Here is a 15,873-nt window from a genome sequence, read left to right as displayed (position 1 = left end):
AATTCGGTAGGATTACACGTTGAGGGCACAAGCCAAGAAAGCCGCCCACTCGCATTACATTTCACATGTACTAAAACACACTGGCTTACCATATGTTTCCGTGAAGCCTAGCTAATGTTGCAATGTTCTTTGAAGATATCGTCAGCATTCCGTGGTTGCAAATCTAGTTGTTGTAGTTTATTCTGCACCATCTATTTAGGTAAAATTAATTTTAATTGCATGCATTGGTCCGAATTGATCATCAATGGTTCATCTAAACTAATGAAAGAAGGGTGTGTGTGCATACACGACACTATATCTGCTTCCCTCTATTTTTATGCTTGTTCGAGGTGCCAGCCCCAAAAGAACAAATATTTTGCTTGATGGGGTTGGCAGCTCCATAATTAATAGAAGCATAAAATTAGTCATGCAACTTGGGAAGATCAAGAACACACAAACAAGTAATGAACAGAGGCTCGGAGCAGTGATGTAATAGCTAGCATTAGAAAATGTAGGGTAAAATGAACAAAAAGCAGCGGAACCACATGCTAGTTTGCTAATGTGTAATTAAGCATAGAGAACATTAAGCAGTATGATGGAACCAACAGGTGGCATCAGAACAAAACTAAAGCATATTAACTATATGTGCACTGGTATGTAATTTAGCACATGTAACATTCACTGCGAGAAGTATGGCCCTACAGGTGCAAGCAGAATAACGCGTCTCATGAAAAACTGAAAGATGCCTTGAAGAAATTCAAAGGTGCGGTGCTTATGCTAGGAAAGTGAACGTAGGCGCCGGCCGTTGGATAATAGTACCTGATTCTCGGTGGCGTATGGGCATCGTTGTCATACTTGATAGCTAAGGATCGTCGATGGTGCTCGTGTTGCGGTTGAGTTTGGGCTGGCTGTCGCCGTCGCTGAAGCGGCTCCGGTGCTACGGTTGCGGCGCGTGTCGACATACAAGAAAGCTCATCTATGGTAAGTGAACAGTTGCATGATAAAGAGAAAAACCGAAGGAGTACAAATCGAAATAACCTGATGAGGCTGAGGCATCGGTAAAGCAGGGCCGATGGAGTTGAATATGGCGTCCGTGGAGCGGGTCCGGTGCAGTGGACGAAGGCTTCGGCGGGCGCGTTGTACAGTGCTTTCAGTGAGGCGGATCTGTTGCGGCGGACGAGGGCTTGTATGAAGGGCCAGCGAAGGGGCGGATGAGGGAGTCAGTGAAGGGCCTACGCTGTGGTGGACGAGGGCGCTGGTTAAGCAGATCCGATGTGGTGGACCATGATGGCGGTCAAGGAGATCTGGAGCGGTGGACAAACAGTCGCTGAAGCGGCTCCGGTGAAGTGGTGAGTTGGCAGTTGGGGGGTTCCAAGGTGCAGAAGGTAGATCCGGCGAGGTGTGAGGTCCACCGTTGCGGCGGAGGACTAGATTCGGTGGCTTGCCGTGGTTGGGGGGGTCGGGGAGGGGAAGGGGAGGGGGGCAAAGAAGGGGAAACAATGGAGTTACCAAAGCAGCCCTTTTCCGTTCATGTGGCAGGGGTAAAACAGGAATATCGCAGGGCTAAACTTTCGGGCGCGTGATATTTCGATGTGAGCGAGAAGTTTGAAAGATTTTGGCGCCTAAAATTATAAGTATTCTGCTCTCGTACGGCCGACTATGATATCATGGCCGACAATTTGTTTGTTTTGCACGCAAAAAAATGTGCAAATTTTGAAAATCAATGTCTTCAACTCGAAACTTAGATTGTCCATTCCATTCAAATATGCATCATTGAGCTACTACAAGCAAATACCATGATACGGTCCAATTCAAATGAAATTCCAAATGTGTTTATCCTAAATATGATGACGAAAGCAAAAATGTGTATGTGTATGAATAAAGTGGATGATTATAAAGTTTGAACATGCCCGTATGTGTATATCTCTAGGTTTGATATATGAATTTGAAATCACGAATTCCCGACTTAAAAAATGTACCTCCGTTTAAATGAATTACAAAAGCTAATGATGGAGTCGAATTCCAAAATTCCAATATTAGGTTTGTAATTCTGGTACATCAAGGTATATTACGCATGTTCAAAAGTATCGTTATCTCATAGTACAAACTGTGAAACAAATTGATCAACCATGAGTGCAGAATATCTCAATTACGCTAAAGTCCCTCAAATATAGACACCTCACTTTTTATCTGAAGTCAACCCCCCCCCACCACACACACACAGAGAAGTCGTTCTCTCCCCCAAACACCAACACACGAGAACATTAATGATGACCCACAAGTATAGGGGATCTATCGTAGTCCTTTCGATAAGTAAGAGTGTCGAACCCAATGAGGAGCAGAAGGAAATGATAAGCGGTTTTCAGCAAGGTATTCTCTGCAAGTACTTAAATAAGTGGTAACAGATAGTTTTGTGATAAGATAGGTTGTAACGAGGAACAAGTAACAAAAGTGAATAAAGTGCAGCAAGGTGGCCCAATCCTTTTGTAGCAAAGGACAAGCCGGAGCAAACTCTTATAATAGGAAAAGCGCTCCCGAGGACACATGGGAATATCGTCAAGCCAGTTTTCATCATGTTCATATGATTCGCGTTCGATACTTTGATAATTTGATATGTGGGTGGACCGGTGCTTGGGTGCTGTTCTTACTTGAACAAGCATCCCACTTATGATTAACCTCTATTGCAAGCATCCTCAACTATAACAAAAGTATTAAGGTAACCCTAGCCATAGCATGAAACATATGGATCCAAATCAGCACCTTACGAAGCAACGCATAAACTAGGGTTTAAGCTTTTGTCACTCTAGCAACCCATAATCTACTTATTACTTCCCAATGCCTTCCTCTAGGCCCAAATAATGGTAAAGTGTTATGTAGTCGATGTTCACATAACACCACTAGAGGTTATACAACACACATCTTATCAAAATATCAAACGAATACCAAATTCACATGACTACTAATGGCAAGACTTCTCCCTTATCCTCAGGAACGACGTAGTTACTCACAAAGCATATTCATGTTCATAATCAGAGGGGTAATAATATGCATATAGGATCTGAACATATGATCTTCCACCAAATAAACCAACTAGCATCAACTACAAGGAGTAATCAACACTACTAGCAACCTACTAGCACCAATCCCGGACTTTGAGACAAGAATTGGATACAAGAGATGAACTAGGGTTTGGAGATGAGATGGTGCTGGTGAAGATGTTGATGGAGATTGCCCTCTCCCGATGAGAGGAGCGTTGGTGATGACGATGGTGATGATTTCCCCCTCCGGGAGGGAAGTATCCGGCAGAACAGCTCTGCCGGAGCTCTAGATTGGATCCGCCAAGGTTCCGCCTCGTGGCTGCGGAGTCTCGTCCCGAAAAGTTCCTCCTCATTTTTTTTCTCATTGAAAGACCTCATATAGGAGAAGATGGGCATCGGGGAGCCACCAGGGGGCCCATGAGGTTGGGGGCGCACCCTAGGGGGGGGGCGCCCCCCACCCTCGTGAGAAGGGTGTGGGCCCCCTGGCCTTCATCTTTGGCATGTATTTTTCTTTATTTCTTTTAAGACGTTCCGTGGAGTTTCAGGACTTTTGGAGTTGCGCAGAATAGGTCTCTAATATTTGCTCCTTTTCCAGACCAGAATTCCAGCTGCCCGCATTCTCCCTCCTTATGTAAACCTTGTAAAATAAGATAGAATAGCCATAAGTATTGTGACATAAAGTGAAATAACAATCCATAATGCGATAAATATCGATATAAAAGCATGATGAAAAATGGACGTATCAACTCCCCCAAGCTTAGACCTCGCTTGTCCTCAAGCGAAAAGCCGATAATAATAAATATGTCCTCATGTTTAGAGGTAGAGGCGTCGATAAAAATAACATACGGACATGAAGGCATCATGATTATTCTTATAACAGCAACATATATAGATTTTGTCATATGATTACTTATGTTCAAGTGATGATCTATTCACAATGCAAAAGTATAAATCATAAACTTTATTGGGCTCCAACAAACTATAATCTCAGTCATTGAAGCAATTGCAATTTATCATAACATCGGAAAGAGTCTATGTTAGAGCTAAAAAGCAAGTCCACATACTCAACTATCATTTAGTCCTCCATAATTGCTAACACTCATGGAATACTTGTGGTTACGGAGTTTTAATTGGACACAGAGAAAGATAGGGGCTTATAGTTTTGCCCCACAACCTTTTACCTCAAGGGTAATGTCAACAATAATGGTTCATGCTCCCCTACATCCAATTAGATATATATATATATATAATGTTCTTTCCAACATGTTGAGCTTGCCAAAGGATAAAATGAAAAAAAAGGAAAGGTGAAGATCACCGTGACTCTTGCATAAGGTAGAAGATAATAATAAAGGATAGGCCCTTCGCAGAGGGAAGTAGAGGTTGCCATGCGATTTTATGGTTGGATATATAAAATCTCAATGCGAAAGAACGTCACTTTATATTGCCCCTTGTGATATGAACCTTTATTATGCAGTCCGTCGCTTTTATTACTTCCACATCACAAGATCGTATAAAGCTTATTTCTCCCGCACCAATCAATCATACATATTTAGAGCAATTTTAATTGCTTTGCACCGATGACAACTTACTTGAAGGATCTTACTCAATCCATAGGTAGATATGGTGGACTCTCATGGCAAAACTGGTTTAAGGGTATTTGGAAGCACACGTAGTATTTCTACTTGGTGCTGAGAATTTGGCTAGCATGAGGGGGAAAGGCAAGCTCAAAAAGTTAGAGGAACCATGACAACATACTTTATCTCAGATATAAGAAAGACATAACTCATTACGTTGTATTCCTTGTCCAACATCAACTCTTTAGCATGTCATATTTTAATGAGTGCTCCCAATCATAAAAGATGTCAATGATAATATATCTATATGTGAAAACCTCTCTTTCCTTATTACTTCCTATTAATTGCAACAATGACCAAAGCTATGTCTGCCAATTCCCAACAACTTTTAATCATCATACTCTTTTTATGTGAAGTCATTACTCTCAATAAGATCAATATGAACTTTTTGTTTCTTTTTATTCTTTTTCTCTTTTCTTTTATTCACCCAAGATCATGGCAAAATAATCAACCCCTTGACTCAACACTAATCTTTATTATATATAACTCACGGACTCGATTACATAGAGAGATCATAAAGCAAAACTCAAAACTAGATCATGCCATAAACTTTATTCTACTAGATCAAGATACTACTAATAGGATTGAACTAAGAAAAACGGTAAAGACAAGAGTTGTGATTGTGATACGATACCGGGGCACCTCCCCCAAGCTTGGCAGTTGCCTAGGGGAGTGCCCATACCCATGTGATTATGTCTCCTTGGTTGGTGAAGAAGGTGGTGGTGATGTTGGCTTAGTTGATGGCTTAGTCTTCTCCCTTAATTTGCGCTTGAGGACAGCATTTTGATCCCTCAGACCATCAACTTCCCACTCCAGGTTTAATATCTTTTTGCATAGGTCATGCTTATTTTCCTGCAAGAGACAAAAAGGGATAAACTTGAACTTGGGTTTCTTTACCCTATCAGGGAGACTTGACTTTTTGAACTCCACGTGCATGTCCCCAGCTTGAGGCAATGGTGCTTCATCTTCATCTGAGCTCGTCTCCTCCTTCCCCTTGGGTTCATAGTCCTCTTCTTCCTCCGTGGTCCATCCATTATGTTCCACATCTCCATAGACCTTTGGATTTGCTAAGTAATCATCCACATAGCTTTCTCCTTCCGAATCCTGGGAAGACATGTTGATTTAATCTGCAACAGGACAGCCCGAAACGAAAACAGGAGATTTTTGCGTGATACGGGAGTCAAAAACTTCGGGAGAATATATAATGAATTTTTACCGACCAAAATACGTAACATGCAAGAAAACGGAGTCCGGAAGGCACACAAGGTGCTCACGAGGTAGGGGGGCGCGCCCAGGGGGGTAGGGCGCGCCCACCACCCTCGTGGGGCCCTCGTGTCCTTCCCGGACTGCTACTTATTTTTCTATTTTTCTAAATATTCCAAAACGGAGAAATATTGCCTTAAAAATTGTTTTGGAGTCGGTTTTCTTACCGTACCACATACCTATTCCTTTTTGGAGTCTGAAACGTTCCGGAAAGTTTCCCTTATGTATTCCTCCGGGGTTACGGTTTCAATAATATTGGTTTCAACATTTATGGGATTACCTGAGCTATAATGTTTAATTCTTTGACCGTTTACCACCTTCGGATTTCTGCCCTTGAAGTTCTTGATTTTTATGGCACCGGAACGATAGACCTCCTCGATAACATTGGGGCCTTCCCATTTAGAGAGAAGTTTTCCTGCAAAAAATCTTAAACGAGAGTTGTATAGCAATACATAGTCACCTACATTAAACTCACGCTTTTGTATCCTTTTGTCATGCCATCTTATAACTTTTTCTTTAAACAACTTGGAATTTTCATAAGCTTGGGTTCTCCATTCATCAAGTGAGCTAATATCAAATAACCTCTTCTCACCGGCAAGTTTAAAATCATAGTTGAGTTCTTCAATAGCCAAGTATGCCTTATGTTCTAGTTCGAGAGGTAGGTGACATGCTTTTCCATAAACCATTTTATACGGAGACATACCCATAGGATTTTTGTATGCAGTTCTATAAGCCCATAATGCATCATCAAGTTTCTTAGACCAATTCTTTCTAGACCTATTAACAGTCTTTTGCAAAATTAATTTGAGCTCTTTATTGCTCAACTCTACTTGACCACTAGACTGTGGGTGATAAGGGGATGCAATTCTAGGATTAACATCATATTTAGCAAGCATTTTACGGAAGGCACCATGAATAAAGTGTGAACCACCATCAGTCATTAAATATCTAGGGACTCCAAACCTCGGAAAAATAACTTCCTTAGGCATTTTAATAGAAGTGTTATGATCAGCACTACTAGTTGGAATAACTTCTACCCACTTAGTGACATAATCAACGGCAACTAAAATATGTGTGTATCCGTTAGAGGCAGGAAAAGGTCCCATATAATCAAAGCCCCAAACATCAAACGGTTCAATTACAAGAGAATAATTCATAGGAATTTCTTGACGTCTACTAATATTACCAATTCTTTGACATTCATCACAAGACAAGACAAACTTACGAGCATCCTTGAAGAGAGTAGGCCAATAAAAACCAGATTGCAATACCTTATGTGCAGTTCTATCTCCAGCGTGGTGTCCTCCATAAGACTCGGAATGACACTTGCGTAGGATCTGTTCCTGTTCATGCTCAGGTACACAACGTCTAATAACACCATCTACTCCTTCTTTATAAAGATGTGGGTCATCCCAAAAGTAATGTCTTAAATCAAAGAAGAACTTTTTATTTTGTTGGTATGTGAAGCTAGGTGGTATAAACTTAGCAACAATATAATTAGCATAATCAGCATACCATGGAGTACTAAGAGAAGTACTTATAACATTTAATTGTTCATCAGGAAAGTCATCATTAATAGGTAGTGGGTCATCAAGAATATTTTCTAACCTAGACAGGTTGTCTGCAACGGGGTTCTCAGCTCCCTTTCTATCAACAATATGCAAATCAAATTCTTGTAGCAAGAGAACCCATCTAATAAGTCTAGGTTTAGCATCTTTCTTTTCCATAAGATATTTAATAGCAGCATGATCAGTTTGAATAGTTACTTTAGAATCAACAATATAAGATTTGAACTTATCACAAGCAAATACAACTGCTAAAAGCTCTTTTTCAGTAGTAGCATAATTTCTTTGAGCATTGTCTAGAGTCTTACTAGCATAATGAACAACATTTAATTTCTTATCAACTCTGTGCCCTAGAACAGCACCTACAACATAATCACTAGCATCACACATAATTTCAAATGGTAAGTTCCAATTAGGTGGCTGAACAACAGGTGCAGAGACTAATGCTTTCTTAAGTATTTCAAATGCTTCTACACAATTATCATCAAAGACAAATGGTATATCTTTTTGCAATAAATTAGTCAGAGGCCGAGAAATTTTTGAGAAGTCCTTAATGAACCTCCTGTAAAATCCGGCGTGACCAAGGAAACTTCTTATACCTTTGATGTCCTTGGGACATGGCATCTTTTCAATAGCATCAACCTTGGCTTTATCAACTTCAATACCTCTTTCAGAAACTTTGTGCCCCAAGACAATACCTTCATTAACCATAAAGTGGCACTTTTCCCAATTCAAGACAAGATTAGTTTCTTCACATCTCTGCAAAAACTCGATCAAGATTGCTCAAGCAATCATCAAAAGAGGAACCATAGACGGAAAAGTCGTCCATGAAAACCTCACAAATATTTTCACAAAAGTTAGAGAATATAGCCATCATGCATCTTTGAAAGGTAGCAGGTGCATTACATAAACCAAAAGGCATATGTCTATAAGCAGAAGTACCAAAAGGGCATGTAAAAGTAGTCTTTGATTGATCTCTAGCCGACAAGGTATTTGAGAGTAACCAGAATAACCATCTAGAAAGCAATAGTGTGTATGTTTGCATAATCTTTCTAGCATTTGATCAATAAAAGGGAAGGGGTAATGATCTTTCTTAGTAGCTTTATTTAATTTGCGGAAATCAATTACCATCCTATAACGTGTGATAATTCTTTGTGGAATCAATTCATCTTTATCATTAGGAACAACAGTAATACCTCCCTTCTTAGGGACACAATGGACAGGACTTACCCACTCACTATCAGCAACGGGATAGATTATACCTGCCTCCAGAAGCTTTAGTATTTCTTTTCTTACCACTTCCTTCATTTTAGGATTCATGCGTCATTGAGGATCACGAACTGATTTGGCATCTGCTTCCAAATTTATTTTATGTTGACATAGAGTGGGACTAATGCCCTTAAGATCATCAAGAGTATATCCAATAGCAGCGCGGTGCTTCTTCAGAGTTTTCAATAATCTTTCTTCTTCATGCTCTAAAAGGTCAGCACTAATAATAACAGGATATATCTTCTTTTCATCAAGATAAGCATATTTAAGATTATCAGGCAAGGGTTTGAGCTCAAACACAGGATCACCCTTGGGTGGAGGAGGATCCCCTAGGATTTCAACAGGCAAATTGTGTTTCAGAACAGGTTCCTGTTTAAAGAATACTTCATCTATTTCCCTTCTTTCATTCATGAACATATCATTTTCATGGTCTAGCAAATAGTGTTCTAAAGGGTCACTAGGAGGTACGGCAATAGAAGCAAGACCAATAATTTCATCCTTACTAGGCAATTCTTCCTCACTATGTTGTTTATTAAATTTAGAGAAATTAAACTCATGAACCACCACATCCAAACCAACAGTAACAATATTCCTAGTGCAGTCTATGGTAGCATTGACAGTATTCAAGAAGGTCTACCAAATATAATGGGACAAAAGCTATCTTGTGGGGAACCAAGAACAAGAAAATCAGCAGGATATTTAGTTTTCCCACACAAGACTTCAACATCTCTAACAATTCTCATTGCTGAAATAGTATCTCTATTAGCAAGTTTAATAGTAACATCAATATCTTCTAACTCAACAGGTGCAATTTCATTCTTAATTTCTTCGTATAAAGTATGCGGTATAACACTAGCGCTCGCACCCATATCACATAAGCCATGATAACAATGATCCCTATTTTTACAGAAATAACAGGCACGCCTACCACAGGTCTATGTTTATCTTTAGCACAAGGTTTAGCAATTCTAGCAGTTTCACCTTCGAACTGAATAACATGCCTATCAATATTATCAGACAAGAGATCTTTAACAATAGCAATATTAGGTTCTACTTTAACTTGCTCAGGAGGTGTATAAGTTCTAACATTGCTTTTATGAACAACAGTTGAAGCTTTAGCATGATCCTTTATTCTAATAGGGAAAGGTGGTTTCTCAATATAAGAAGTAGGAACAATAGGATCATTATATGTGAAAGTCTTTTCTTCAACTTTAATAGGTGCAGCTACTTTTACTTCTATGGGAGGATGGTATTTAAACCACTTCTCCTTAGGGAGATCAACATAAGTAGCAAAAGATTCACAGAAAGAAGCTACTATCTCAGAGTCAAGTCCATATTTAGTGCTAAACTTACGGAAAATATCGGTATCCATAAAAGATTTAACACAATCAAACTTAGGTGTCATACCTGACTCCTTACCTTCATCGAGGTCCCAATCTTCAGAGTTGCGTTTAATTCTATCCAATAAATTCCATCTGAATTCAATAGTCTTCATCATAAAAGAGCCAGCACAAGAAGTATCGAGCATGTTGCGATTGTTTTCAGAAAGCCAAGCATAAAAACTTTGCATAATTATTTCTCGCGGGAGCTCATGATTGGGGCATGAATATAACATTGATTTAAGCCTCCCCCAAGCTTGAGCGATGCTTTCTCCTTCGCGAGGCCAGAAATTATATATATAATTGCGATCACGATGAACAAGATGCATAGGGTAATACTTTTGATGAAATTCCAGCTTCAATCTTTTATAGTCCCATGATCTCATATCATCACATAGCCTATACCATATCAATGCGTCTCCCTTCAAAGATAAAGGGAAGACCTTCTTCTTAGCAACATCATCGGGTATACCTGCAAGCTTAAATAATCCACAAACTTCATCCACATATATTAAGTGCTCATCATGTTCCGCCTTTGTTCCATCTCCTGTAAAAGGATTAGCTAGCAGTTTTCTATCATACCCGAAGGATACTCATAAGGAATTTCATTTTCAATAGGTTCAGTAGGTTGAGGAGCAACTCTTTGCTCTACTGGACGGGGTGAAGATACCATCTCTCTCTTGCCCCTCAGAGAATTACTTTCCATAGTAACAAGTGACAGTAAATTTCAGCACACTATATAAATTTTTCCTTACCAAATTCCACCTACCAAAGGCGCTACACTCCCCGGCAACGGCGCCAGAAAAGAGTCTTGATGACCCACAAGTATAGGGGATCTATCGTAGTCCTTTCGATAAGTAAGAGTGTCGAACCCAACGAGGAGCAGAAGGAAATGATAAGCGGTTTTCAGCAAGGTATTCTCTGCAAGTACTGAAATAAGTGGTAACAGATAGTTTTGTGATAAGATAGTTGTAACGAGCAACAAGTAACAAAAGTAAATAAAGTGCAGCAAGGTGGCCCAATCCTTTTGTAGCAAAGGACAAGCCGGAACAAACTCTTATAATAGGAAAAGCGCTCCCGAGGACACATGGGAATATCGTCAAGCTAGTTTTCATCACGTTCATATGATTCGCGTTCGATACTTTGATAATTTGATATGTGGGTGGACCGGTGCTTGGGTGCTGTTCTTACTTGAACAAGCATCCCACTTATGATTAACCTCTATTGCAAGCATCCGCAACTACAACAAAAGTATTAAGGTAAACCTAACCATAGCATGAAACATATGGATCCAAATCAGCCCCTTACGAAGCAACGCATAAACTAGGGTTTAAGCTTCTGTCACTCTAGCAACCCATCATCTACTTATTACTTCCCAATGCCTTCCTCTAGGCCCAAATAATGGTGAAGTGTTATGTAGTCGACGTTCACATAACACCACTAGAGGCTAGACAACATACATCTTATCAAAATATCAAACGAATACCAAATTCACATGACTACTCATAGCAAGACTTCTCCCTTGTCCTCAGGAACGAACGTAATTACTCACAAAGCATATTCATGTTCATAATCAGAGGGGTAATAATATGCATATAGGATCTGAACATATGATCTTCCACCAATTAAACCAACTAGCATCAACTACAAGGAGTAATCAACACTACTAGCAACCTACTAGCACCAATCCCGGACTTTGAGACAAGAATTGGATACAAGAGATGAACTAGGGTTTGGAGATGAGATGGTGCTGGTGAAGATGTTGATGGAGATTGCCCTCTCCCGATGAGAGGAGCGTTGGTGATGACGATGGTGATGATTTCCCCCTCCCGGAGGGAAGTTTCCCCGGCAGAACAGCTCTGCCGGAGCTCTAGATTGGATCCGCCAAGGTTCCGCCTCGTGGCGGCGGAGTCTCGTCCCGAAAAGTTCCTTCTTATTTTTTTCTCATCGAAAGACCTCATATAGGAGAAGATGGGCGTCGGAGAGCCACCAGGGGGCCCACGAGGTAGGGGGCGCGCCCTAGGGGGGCCCCCCACCCTCGTGAGCAGGGTGTGGGCCCCCTGGCCTTCATCTTTGGCGTGGATTTTTCTTTATTTCTTTTAAGACGTTCCGTGGAGTTTCAGGACTTTTGGAGTTGCGCAGAATAGGTCTCTAATATTTGCTCCTTTTCCAGACCAGAATTCCAGCTGCCGGCATTCTCCCTCCTTATGTAAACCTTGTAAAATAAGAGAGAATAGCCATAAGTATTGTGACATAAAGTGAAATAAACAGTCCATAATGCATAAATATTCGATATAAAAGCATGATGCAAAATGGACGTATCATAGAGTACGGTGGTGGATTTGTTTTATAGAAACTATTGGTCTCTCATGCTTCACTTGGATTATTTTGAGAGTCTTAAATAGCATGGTAATTTTCTTAAAATCCTAATATGCTAGGTATTCAAGATTAGTAAATTTTTCTTATGAGTGTTTTGAATACTAAGAGAAGTTGGATGCTTGATGATTGTTTTGAGATATGGAGGTAATAATATCAAAGTCGTGCTAGTTGAGTAGTTGTGAACTTGAGAAATACTTGTGTTGAAGTTTTCAAGTCCCGTAGCATGCACGTATGGTAAACGTTATGTAAAAAATTTGAAACATGAGGTGATATTTGATTGTCTTCCTTATGAGTGGCGGTCGGGGACTAGCGATGGTCTTTTCCTACCAATCTATTCCCCTAGGAGCATGCGCATAGTGCCGAGGTTTTTGATGACTTGTAGATTTTTGCAATAAGTATGTGAGTTCTTTATGACTAATGTTGAGTCCATGGATTATACGCACTCTCACCCTTCCATCCTTGCTAGCCTCTTCGGTACCGTGCATTGCCCTTTCTCACATTGAGAGTTAGCGCAAACTTTGCCGGTGCATCCAAACCCCGTGATATGATACGCTCTTTCACACATAAACCTCCTTATATCTTCCTCAAAACAGCCACCATACCTACCTGTAAGGGCATATTTATCCCTAGGTGTTTTGGTGATTAATGACAATGTGTTTGCGTCTAATCGTGTGCCTTGAGTTTCCAGACAGTTTCATCGCTAGGCACAAGACGGTTGGTGCCCCTCGAAGACTGTTGAGATGGCGTCTTTTCTACGTTTCTTTTTGGTGGATTTGAGTCATAGGAAAGTCCGTACTATTAAGAGGGGGTCCGCGTCGGAAGAGGTTTGGGTGGAATCATCAGTACACGTTCTTCCTGTCCCCTCCATTCCCCTGTCCTTGGAGCATCCTCCGTTGCTTTTCTCGTCACCTGTTCTGGCTGCTCTGTTGGCTTGCGGTAGTACTGCTCCCAAGTGAGCGGTAGTACCGTAGGCAGGCTCAGTACCGGTGTGTTGCGGTGGTAGTACCGCAGGTGCCCGGTAGTACCGCTCTCTGGAGCCGCACTTCTATGGCCCCCAGGCCTAGTACGCTCCTCGCGGTAGTAGGGGCGGATGAAATTTTTTACGATCCGCGCTACCACGGTAGTACCGCAACCCTTCCGCGGTAGTACCGTGCTCAGCTGCCAGGCGATAGTACGCCTCTCTTGCGGTAGTACTTGTTGGGTTTTTGCTTCTTCCGTTCAGCGGAAGTAGGCATGGATGTATCTTTTTCGCGCTCTTCCCAGGCTAGGGGTTCCTGCCTTGCGGTAGTACCGCAAGGGGGAGCGGTAGTACTCCCGCGGCAGTACCGCCCTCAGCACTTGTGCTACAGGTCTGCCCTAGGCCTGTGGTGCTGCGGTAGTACCACGGGCCTGCACGGTTTAGTACCGCCTTGGCAGCAAGCGGAAGTACCGCGTGACCTGCAGGTAGTACCGCTGGTCGGAGCGGTAGTACGCTGGTCGCGGGCTGGTTGGTGGATAAACGGTTGGATCTTTGTCCTCAGCTATAAAATGGGTCTCCTTCTTCCTCGAGTGACTTATCTCTTCCAACCCTAAGCTCCATTGTTGCTCTAAGCTCCATTTTCGCCCGATCTCACTCCCTAGCCAATCAAACTTGTTGATTTGCTCGGGAGTGGTTGAGAAGGCCTCGATCTACACTTCCACCAAGAGAAATTTGATTCCCCCACTAATCCCTTGCGGATCTTGTTACTCTTGGGTGTTTGAGCATCCTAGACGGTTGAGGTCACCGCGGAGCCATAGTCCATTGTGGTGAAGCTTCGTGGTGTCGTTGGGAGCCTCCAATTGAGTTGTGGAGATTGCCCCAACCTTGTTTGTAAAGGTTCGGTCGCCGCCTCCAAGGGCACCAATAGTGGAATCACGGCATCTCGCATTGTGTGAGGGCGTGAGGAGAATACGGTGGCCCTAGTGGCTTCTTGGGGAGCATTGTGCCTCCACACCGCTCCAACGGAGACGTACTTCCCCTCAAAGGGAAGGAACTTCGGTAACACATCCTCGTCTCCACGCTCCACTCTTGGTTATCTCGTGCCTTTACTTGTGCAAGCTTATTTGTGCTATATCTCTTGCTTGCTTGTGTTCCTATCTTTGTTGCATCATATAGGTTGCCACCTAGTTGCATATCTAGACAACCTACTTTGATGCAAAGTTTAAATTGTTAAAGAAAAGCTAAAAATTGTTAGTTGCCTATTCACCCCCCTCTAGTCAACCATATCGATCCTTTCAATTGGTATCAGAGCCTCGTCTCTTTATTAAGGACTTTACCGTCCGAAGAGTATGGTTGATACCGTAGACGGTGTGGAGGAACACTCCGGTGTGAATCCGATCTCGTCTACGGGATGGGGGAACCTCGGTCTCTCGTGAGGAGTTCAATGTGGCCTTGGAGACATTGAAAACCTCCATGACGACCGAGGTTGAAAGCATGTTTACTAAATTCCTTGAAGGGCTTAAACTATCCACCGCACCGTTGAAAGTGGGTGATCCCACCGACAAGGTGACGGATGCTATCTCCGATACAGGGGGAAGCTAGTAGTGAAAAGGCTCCTTCTTCTAGTGGTAAATGGCACCGGCATCTTTGCTCATGTGGAACCACCACTTGTTTATGGTGGACCGGTTCCTTCCACTCATTTGAATCATGCCGGTCCTCCCCCTAAGATTGTGAAAAATGAGGACTTTGATTCTTGGGTTTACCGCTTTAAACGTCATTTAAATCATGTGAACACTAATCTTTGGAGAATCATTGAAGAAGGTTTCTATCCGCATGATCCAAGCAACTTCACTCCTCGAGAAGCCGCGGATAATCAATTCAATGAGAATGCTCTCTTCATCATTCAAGATGCAATTCCACCCGAAGATCTACCTCATCTTCGGCCCTTCGCCTTGGCCAAAGACGCATGGCTTTGTGTTGTCTCTCTCTACCGGGGAAGCGCAAGCATTCAACGCTCCAACTATGAAGTGGTGCAAGATGAGGCCGATGAGTTTGCAATGAAAGAAGATGAAGAACCTCGTGAGCTTTATCGGAGAGTAACCAAACTCGCGGTCTCACTCCGAGATCACGGGAGCAAGGACACGGATGACAATTGGATCAAGCGCAAATTCCTCAAGGCAATGATGCCCTACCACAAGGCCATGTCCTCCGTCATTCGTCAAAGACCGGACTTCCACACTTTGACCTCAAGCGAAGTGTTGGATGAGTTTGTGGCCATGAACATTTTGGACAAGACCGCCGACAATGCGGTGCTTCGTTCTCAAAGGGCAAAGAAGCCCAACCTTGCATTGAAGGCCAAGCTCTCGTTGAAGAAGAAGAGAGGAAGAAGAGGAGAGCAACCCCGAAGAT

This window comes from Triticum urartu, chromosome 3, assembly GCF_003073215.2.
Source record: "Triticum urartu cultivar G1812 chromosome 3, Tu2.1, whole genome shotgun sequence".
NCBI classification, from domain to species: Eukaryota; Viridiplantae; Streptophyta; class Magnoliopsida; order Poales; family Poaceae; genus Triticum; species Triticum urartu.
The sequence above is the reverse complement of the archived record's forward strand: the minus strand, read 5'-3'. Positions refer to the sequence as shown.